We start from the raw sequence: 10,455 nt of genomic DNA on the forward strand, positions 1-10,455 counted from the left end.
TTTTCTTGCACATCATTTCTTTTAATGTTTTGAAGTTCACATGGCCCATACGCTGATGCCAAAGCATGATTGATTCAGTTTGCACTGTGTTTAAAGTTGCGTCCAAGATAGGAACCATGTTCATCTTATATAAACGATTTTCACGCACGCCGTCAACTATTACTCGATCAGATTTCATAAAGCAAACGCGCTTTGCACCCTCTTCGAAAACTACTCTCATACCTTTCTCGGTTATTCTGCTAACAGACAAAAAATTCATATCAAGTTCATGCACCAATAGACATCTTTAATTGTATGAATAAACTTCTCCTGATTCATTGCATACACTTCAATATCTCCGATACCGCAAACGTCCAGCCTTCGACCGTCACCAACTTTTACCTGGCATGCATTAGTGGAAAATTCCCGAAAATTCTTTAGTAGCTCCCTCAGGAATGTCATGTGGTCAGTGGCTCCAGAATCCGCGTAAAATATGTTTTTCATTTTATTTTGTGTGGTATTCGTTTGCAAGACAAACAAGTGTGTATTTTCAGCATTCTTTTGTTTGGAGCTATTTGAACCGCTAGATTTCAAACCAGTTTCTCTCTCTAGAGCAAGTGAGTGCTTTTCATTAGATATGCTATTTTGACTATCACGTTGCTTTTTAAAACATTCTCGTGCCCAGTGCCCTTCTTTATGGCAATAGTTGCAGCTTCCACTACGTTTAGTGCGCATCTTTGGCTTTTTGTTGAACTTATTCACTGAATATGCAGTCTTTACCGTGTCATCTTCAACGTGGTGAGCTGAGCGTAAATTCATTAGTGACTCTTCATTTACTAAATGATCGGTTAGTCGTTCGATATTCTGTTCTGCCCGGGGTACTGCATACCAAGCAGTTCTTACATGGTCATATTTAGACGGCAAACTGCTTAAAATTTTTGCAATAACCATAGGCTGTTTTTGTTCCATATCCATGTCTTTAAGTCTTTGTGCTAAAGACACAACTCTCGCTACATAATTAACAATGCTCTCATCCAAATCCATTTTGCAGTTTATAAATTTTTCTAACAGCACTTGCGCCGACTGCTCAGATTTCTCGGAATGTACGATTTTCAGCTTTGACCACATTTGTGCTGCAGTTGTACACTCCGTTAAGTATTTCAGCTGCTCCAACTCGATACCTCGCATTATAAAGGCTTGTGCCTCCGCATCCTTCTCATCCCAGATACGTGAATTTGCTTCTGTACGCTGTGTAGTGCCTAAAATATATTCCTTCAATTTGTTCTCAGTCATGTAAATCTCCATCTGTCTGTTGGTAATTCTGCCCGTTGAAGCGGTGTATTTGATATGCTCTGGACTCAGACATAGTACATAGAGAAAATTACTTGATACAAAAATTATAGTATCATCAACAGTATCGTTTCCTATCGCAGAATCAACAAACGTTTCGTTGCTTTTATCTTCGCTCATATAACAAAACTCATAAGTGGGGCTCTGGGCCCATAACCTGTTGTAATTATACTCGAATAAGAATAATTAATGTAAATATGATTTATTAAGTAAATTCAGATTTGTTACAGAGTTTTACGTGATGACTTGAACGCAGCAAAAAAAAGAGAGAGAGAGCGGAAAAGGAAATTCAGTTTATGTCAAATATACAGTCCAAGAAGCATACATATGTTACAAAAGATAAATTTAGTACATGTTGTTGCCACACGTTTTATTTTACAAAGCGCTATATACTTAACACTTTTTATAAGCGTAAAAGTGTAAACTTATAATAAAGGTTCAAAAAAAGTTTTTTATTAGCGTATCAATATAAACTTACTAAAAATTTTCAAAAGCAAGCTTTTTATAAACATTTTTATAACCCTTTATTTAAAGATATTTCATTAAAAACTCATACATAGATTGCTTAACATCTAGAAACTAAACGAAATGCGAATTTTCGGCGGACTCATCTACAGTCGCGAAAATATAAATAGGGAATAGACATTTTAGCACACAAATTCACAATAACACATACAAATTAAGCATAAAAAAGTTAATTATTACATCTTGTTGCGTGCTTTCAATTATTTGCGGTTATTGGCAAATTGGAAAAGCGACATCGATGCAGCTATATATTCCGCTTCATCGCCGCCATTCTCATTGATGAACTTTTCTGAAAAAAATTTAATACATTTTTAATTGAATGTTAAACTAAGAAAGGATAAGGGGAACTCATCATTTGAAGACTCGAATGCTCCACCGATTAGCGCAGCGGGTCCTTGATTGGATTTTCTTGTTTTACCGCATTGGTTTTATTTAATTTTTTCTTTTAATAATATATTTAAAAAAACGTAAACACGTCATTTACTACTTCATGTCGTTGACATTTACATTTCATTTATAAGTTTAAGTTATTTATAAACATTCGCTCTCAAAACTTATTAAAGGTTTATTTGAAAAAACTTTTAATAAGCTTAATATTAAAAATGCTTATTTAACGCTTATTATAGCAAACTTAATTTAAGTTATTTTTAAAAACGTTTACTGAAATGCTTGTTGGGCATTGTTTAATCGCTATACATACGCACATATATACTCACATCTAGTTAGCGAATATAAATACATAGAAACATATTTAACGGTTGGTTGGCGAGCAATATTCCTGTCTATTCTTGTTAAATAAAAAAATAAAAAAATAAATACCATTGGTTTATACATTGTTGAGAAAAATCAATCATCTTCAATTTCTAATTTGTGGTTTGGTGGGAAATTCTGCTTTATCATAGCACTATTAAATTGGGTCATAATAACAGAGGTTTTGCGTTGTGACATACATCCATACTTATATTAATATTTCATATCGGCATTCGTTGAGCTGTTTACCGGTGATATACTTCTGAAAGTTTTTGTGAGGTGGTAATTACGCAGATAAAAATAAAATCAAAATGGAAACATACATCCGCTTAGCCGATTCGGTCATTGAATTCGACATAGATTTTCTGGGAACTCCCACAGGCGAGCATACCAAACATTCGCTGAGGATCCAACAAAGCGAGCTTAGCGTCATGTGGGAGAAAGCCAAAGTTTTATTTGACGAACTCCTGGCAGCTGAAACGACTACTGCCAGAGATCTTAGTACTATTCGAAAGAAAAATAAAACTTGCTACGCGGCTTTCGTGCGGTGTATGACGAAAATTAATGAATATTCGGAAAAGTTGGAAAAGTCTGAAAAAGAAAATGGAGGACATGTCAGGCGCGTCACATAATTTGCATCTTCCGCCGTGCGATTTCGATGTTTTCAAAAGCGATTACTTATCATGGCCAACTTTTCGTGACATGTTCACGCCATTTATATGACGAACAAACGGCTTACACCCATTCAAAAGCTTTATTATCTTAGTCAAAAGACACAGGGTGAAGCCAGAGAAATTGTGCAAAAGTGTGACCTCACAAATGAAGGCTTTAATGTAGCCTGGAAAAATTTGTGTGATAGGTATGAGAATAAAAGGATCATAGTGAATACTCAGTTAAAGATCCTCTTTAACCTACAGGCAGTGGAAACTGAGTGTGGGAGTTCAATTAAAAGGTTACAAAGAGATATAAATAATTGCATATCCTCATTAGAAAGCCATAAGATTAATATTTCAAGCTGGGATCCAATTATCATATACCTATGCTCTACAAAATTACCTGAGGAGACCCCTTCGCTATGGGAACAGCCAGTACAAAATAAAACGGATATTTCTAAGTGGACCGATATGGACCAATTTCTTTCTAGTAGGTTCCAAACTTTGGAATCGGTGTCTGGTTTAAGAGGAATCAAGGTTACAAAAGCTACAAAAGTTCAAAGTCATAAGCATTCCTCTGAACCGTCACACAAAAAACTTGGCACGTTTCAAACTATTGTGACCAAATATACATTCAAAATGTGCCAAAGCAATGATCACAGACTACATCTGTGTCCAAAATTCCTGAAAATGTCCATAGCTGATAGGATCTCCTTTGTTAAACAGAATAATAGTTGTTTGAATTGCTTGTCTTTCAGGCATTCGGTGTCGAAGTACACGAGTTCACACAATTGTGTCAATTGCCACTCTCGACATCACACCCTTCTCCACAAACAGACAACTCCAGGTAAATCATCTGTAAAAGGAAAGACAGTAGTTTCTGTAGACAATTTGCCATCGACATCCCGGCAAGCACAACAACGTAACCAAGCCTCACAAGGTAAAGCTAAACATGTAAAAAACGTGCAATCACATCACGCGAATACATGCAAAGGTGTTTTACTCGGCACAACGCGAGTAAGTATTCATTTTAATGGCACAGAATTTGCTGCCAGAGCATTAATTAATTCCGGCTCTGAGTGTTCCTTCATAACGGAGAGGCTCAGACGCAGAATCAATTTGCCATCAAATAAGATGTTGGCCATTGACCCACTTATCTCGATTGATGCCCTAGTCCTTGTTCTTCCAAGTCTTACAAGAAACTTGCCAACGTGTGATATCAGCGCACTCACACAACAAGCATTTCCTGATCTGATTTTGGCAGACAAAAGATTTTTTGTGAACGAACAAGTCGATCTTGTTCTTGGAGGAGACATATATCCTCAAATCATTCTAGGTGGAATAAAAAAGAATATTTTGAATACTCTTTTAGCACAAGAAACAGTTTTCGGTTGGATACTGACTGGTCGTGCTGATGTAGCCAGCCCAACCAACAACAATTGTGTTTCTTTTTATAACGAGGTTGCCCTTGATAAGCAGCTTAGCGCCTTCTGGGAGATAGAAGATTTTCCAAAAAACAAGACACTAACGCTTGAGGACACACAGTGCGAGGAGCTGTACAAGCGGACAACAAAACGGAGCCAAGATGGAAGGTACATTGTTTCACTCCCTTTCAAAGCTGAGTACCCATATGAAATTCAACTGGGCCCTTCACTGAAACGAGCATGCTCTCAATTTTACAAAAATGAGACAAGGCTTACGAAGAATCCAACTCTACAAAAGGAATATAACCGAGTTATAGTGGAGTACGTAACCATGGGACACATGTGTAAAGTGAACGCACCTCAGTCAGTGGATGCGGTGGATAACTATTATTTACCGCACCATGCGGTGGTGAAAGAAGAGAGCACATCAACCAAAGTTAGAGTAGTTTTCAATGCGTCGTCTTGTTCGGCCAATGGAGTTAGTTTGAACGATGTACTTCTCCCTGGACCAGTGCTTCAATCTGATCTACCGATTTTGATTCTCCGCTGGAGACTTTTTAAGTACGTCTTTAATAGCGATATTGAGAAGATGTACAGGCAAATCCTTGTAGATGAAACCCAAACAAAGTGTCAGAGGATAGTTTTTCGCAAATGTTCAAATGATGCAATAGGTCTTTACGAATTAAATACGGTTACTTTCGGTATAAACTGTGCTCCTTATCTTGCGTTAAGGACATTGCATCAACTCGCTGAAAACTCGGAAAATCTCTACTCTACAGCCTCAAATATTTTACGTAAAAATATGAATGTCGACGACGTTCTATCTGGAAGACATACTTTAGATTCTGCAATCAAAGCTAGGGATGAGATTTCCGCAGTTCTTAAGTCACTTGGTTTTCCTCTGAGAAAATGGACTTCAAATTGTAACAAAATCTTGCAAGGTATACCAAAACAAGATCTACTGAATGAGGATTTCCTAGAGTTCGAAGATACTAGTAGCGTCAAAGCACTAGGCATAAGGTGGAATGCTCATTCCGACCAATTCTACTTTATAGCTAAATCGATAGAAGATAACGTGAACCCAACAAAGAGAGCAATCTTGTCAGCTATGGCTAAACTCTTCGACCCATTAGGTTGGTTAGCCCCCATAATAATTGTAGCGAAAATCTTAATGCAAAATATATGGTTAGAGGGTACCAACTGGGACGAGGAAGTGTCGTCTTTAACTTTAGAAAGATGGCGAAATTTTACAAAAAAATTACGGCGAAATAGATAACATAAGGATACCTCGTTGGGTGTCTTTCTCGCCAAAAGGAAAAATCGAAATTCATGGATTCTGCGACGCATCTGAAAAGCGTACACTGCCGCAGTCTACTTACGCGTGGAAAAAGAAGACAAAGTACTTGTTAATCTGCTATTAGCAAAAACTAGAGTAGGCCCAGTCAAAACAATTTCCTTGCCTAGATTAGAACTGTGCGGGGCGGTATTACTGTCAGAAATAGTCAAATCAATTACCAAAAATCTTGAATTAGGCAACCTAAACATACATCTGTGGACTGATTCGACGATTGTTCTGGCATGGATACGCAAGCCCCCATGTTCGTGGTCAACCTTCGTTGCCCACCGAATTACAAAAATTATAGACAAAGTAGGGAACTTGAACTGGCTTCATGTTGACTCAGCTACAAATCCCGCAGATTTAGCAAGCAGGGGCATACTGGCAAACGAATTGGTCAAAAATTCTTTGTGGTGGCAGGGACCTTCTTGGCTACAAGAAAATAGGGAAAAATGGCCTACACAAGAGACAGACTTCACCACAAGTATTGAGGAAAAAAGGATGCACGTTCATGCAACAACATCGACAGACGAAACCTATGACATTCTTAACCAGTTTTCTAGTTTACCGAGGGCTTTGGGGGTGATATCATACATATTGCGTTTCTTTCAAAGAACCCATCCGAAGACAAAAGCTTCTTTTCAGTCGGAATCTTGCTTAATTTCATCTAATGAAATTAAAACAACGACTAATCGCCTGATAAAACTTTCTCAGAAGCAGCATTACGGAGTAGAAATCGCGAAACTGAAAGCTAACGAATGCATTGAGTCGAAGAGTGAAATACTTCCTCTTAATCCGTTCCTGGATAAAGATGATGTGCTGCGGACGGGGGTCATCATCACTTGATCTGGCCTACAACGAACGACATCCAGTAATACTCCCATACAACTGCAGGTTATCTCGGTTGAGTGTCCAATTTGTCCACGAAATTTCCCTCCACGGTGAGAACCAACTAATGTTGCGCCTCATTCGAACGCAATATTGGATTCCAAAAATCAAAACAATGATCCGGTCCACAATCCATAACTGCAAGATCTGTACTATCCATAAAAAGCGCTCGCAAAGTCAACTTATGGGGATTCTTCCCCAAGAACGAACAACATTCTCGCGAGCATTTACCAATACTGGAGTGGATTTTGCTGGACCCTTTGACATAGAGAGTTATCGTGGGCGAGGCTGCCGAATTTCAAAGGGTTATGTATGTCTTTTTGTCTGTTTCTCTACCAAGGCTATTCACTTAGAGGCCACAAGTGACTTGAGTACTCAATCTTTTCTAGGAGCGTTTCCTAGGTTCGTAGCCAGACGAGGGTTCCCAAAAACTATCTAATCTGACAACGGGACAAACTTCGTCGGGGCATCACGGGCGCTAAAAGTGGAACTTAAGGCTTTTCTATCCGACGCGCGGACACAACCGTTATCAAAATATGCTCATCAGGCATTAACTTGGCATTTCATACCTGCAGCAGCTCCGCACATGGGTGGTCTGTGGGAGGAAGGCGTGAAAAGCTTTAGAAGCTACTTTAAAAAGACCGCGTCAAATATGTTATACACATTTGAGGAATTCAGCACACTTCTCTGTCGAATTGAGTCGTGCCTCAACTCTCGACCTCTAAACCCAGCTTCAAATGAGCCATCAGACCTTGAGCCTTTAACTCCAGGTCACTTTCTGGTAGGCGGACATCTGTTAGCCCCACCATAAATAGACGTGAACGAAAACGCTGCCTCGATTGTTAATCGGTGGCAGAAACTCAAGGCCTTGCATCAAAACTTCTGCAGGAGGTGGAAAACGGAATATCTTTCTGAACTACAAATGCGGATTAAGTGGAAGCATCCAAAATCAAACATGAAAGTGGGAGATCTAGTAGTCATACGGGAAGATAATCTACCACCCAATGAATGGAGATTAGGTAGGGTGGTCAATTTGCGCCCAGGTTCTGACAACAGGGTTCGCGTTGTAGATAGCATAACAGAAAAGGGAAAGGTGACAAGACCGCTTGTCAAATTAGTATTATTACCACCCCATTCCACGGAGACAGAAGAAACGAAGTCTTCTGTATAAACCTATACGAAAACCATTCCATTGTCAATCAGCGAAAAATCTCATAAATATACACTCCATATTTCAGACCTCCAGTTTTTCGTAGCTCATTGAATGTCAAAGGGAATGTTCTTAGTAGCTTATTGGGTGTTGTCATGCAAAATATTGCAAAGAAGTTGTCTCTTCACTGGACAATTGATTACCTCAACTGGCCATTGATGAAAGGCGCTGTTTATAAGCAGCCTCGTGCACTTCCGACAAGGGCCATCCCATGTCAAAGACGCGAAAGACATAAATTTCAAAACGCCTTCATTAGCGTATATTATTCTAAAAGGGAAGCTGGGATTTTCACATGGGAAATTAATTTCACACACACTTACTTTACAACCGTCACAATGAAATGGCCCACAGGCACTTGAATGAATTGGTATCAGGTTAAAACTGTCAATTTATTTCATTATCTTTGTTTCCACAGTTGAAGAGTCCAGTGACTTAGCTTAAAATATCTTTCAAACACCGTTTAAAATTTAAACTCCTTATCCTGGTTAGCTAAAAGCTTTAATATTTCCCTATAAGCACAGCAACTTCCACCTTTGCAGTCCAATGAAAATCAAAATGATGATATAAGTTGCTACAAAAACCTTGTAGAATTTTAAACAAGTGACCTGGCTCGCGACCATAGTTTATTTCTTTTTCTTTTTTTTTTAACATTTTCGAAAGCAACACCAACCTACCTAACTTCAGTGTAACACACCACTCATGAAAGAAATTTATGTATGTAAAATCAAAGTAGTTACTTACCCCAACTCCATGTTACGTTTGTTACACGTACGGTCATCCTGAGCAGCAACAAACTAATCCATCAAACCAAACTCTTCGTCTTGTCAACATTAGCGACGGTATATCTGAGCCATCTTTGCCCTTGCTGAATTCGCCGCTTTGTAAATCATGACCCTTGGTGCAGTGTGCTACCCGCAGCATCAAATGCCTATTGATCATCGTTTTAACAAGCTTTATCACAAACTAGGGCATTTTAATTTGTTTAGTTGAACACTTTTGTTTGCATTTCCCTTTTTTTAAACAAATATTTATTTCTTATGCTTTCACATACGGGGTTTTGTATACATACATCTATCACGTGTATCGGCTGATTTTCGCGCATTGAACATTTAATTTCAGTATTAACAAGATAACTTAAGTAGATTAAATTTGTTTCTTCTTAAACCTTACCAGCCACAGCTTGTTCAAAAAACGCCGCACACGCTTTAACGCATTGCTGATAAGCTTTTTCGAAACCGGCATCGCCTCGTTGATAGTAGGGATCCACGATGATGCAACCACGATGATCCAGCCCGAAATCTGCTAACATTAGCAACTTAGCTTTGGAATTCGGTGGCGCTAGCCACCGCAAATCACCCATATATACTTCCTCATTGTCCTCAATGCTCGATGATCAGGGGGATTGCCACGATGCAAACCGCCAATTGCAGCAGAATCCACTTTCCAATCAGCGGAGGCGCCGGATTTCTCGAGTGTGTTAATCATTACCGCCTCGGCAATGGGAGAGCGGCAAATATTGCCTAAACAGATCATTAAAACCTTCTTGACCATCTTCGTGCCTTTTAATTGTACCGTTTTGCTCAACTATGTCTCAAATTAAAATTTGCACTGTCGTTCAATTTGGCTTTGGACACTTTTGTTCGCAAATCCTAAACTAAACCATGCGAAATTTACGCTTAACACTACACAACTCACACCGTATCTTATTTTAATTCACGATTTAATTGTTAATTCGTTTGAAATCGCACACCATTGCAAATAAAACCCGGGAGTAAATGCGTAACGTGGTTTTTCATTGATATTCGGCCATTCACGGAAGTAGTTTGTTATCGATAACATAAATAAAGGAATTCGATACCTTACCGCGACCTTTTTTATACCCCGGTTACACGTTCAATTTTCCTTATGCTGGTTAGACACTTTGCATATATATGTGTGAAAATTATACAGCTCCGTGATGGACTTGTAGTTAAAAATAATTTGCATTTATTTTCAGATAGATAGGGTGGGAGAATACATAAATAATACGTAATTATTTATAATACGTAATTATTCACATTCTTCATATTCGCGAACCTTCCTTAAACCTTAATGAACATAGTTAGTTTAATGCACGGTGATATTTTCACAAAAGCAACAAAAGTCAAAATTGTTGTCGTTGGCCATTTAAAATGCTAGCCGTAGAATCAAAATATGGTAGGTAAACAGCTCACATGCCGCATGCAACCCTGTTACACCAACCAGCCATGAGTGCACGTTCGCCGGACCCATCAATCATAAAGGGGACTTAACACGGTGGATTTTTCTTCAAGGTTGGAAAAATTACTTCCTTGCAAGGTG

At 38.6% G+C, this 10,455-nt stretch overlaps 1 pseudogene; it reads right to left on the minus strand.

Annotated features, from left to right (window-relative positions):
• Positions 1-9,220: 9,220 nt before the first annotated feature.
• On the minus strand, positions 9,221-9,915 carry LOC118753394 (annotated as a pseudogene).
• Between the last annotated feature and the right edge of the window lie 540 nt (positions 9,916-10,455).

The sequence above is a fragment of the Rhagoletis pomonella genome, unplaced genomic scaffold (assembly GCF_013731165.1).
Source record: "Rhagoletis pomonella isolate Grant_MI unplaced genomic scaffold, Rhpom_1.0 Rhpom_scaffold_02409, whole genome shotgun sequence".
Classification (NCBI taxonomy): domain Eukaryota; kingdom Metazoa; phylum Arthropoda; class Insecta; order Diptera; family Tephritidae; genus Rhagoletis; species Rhagoletis pomonella.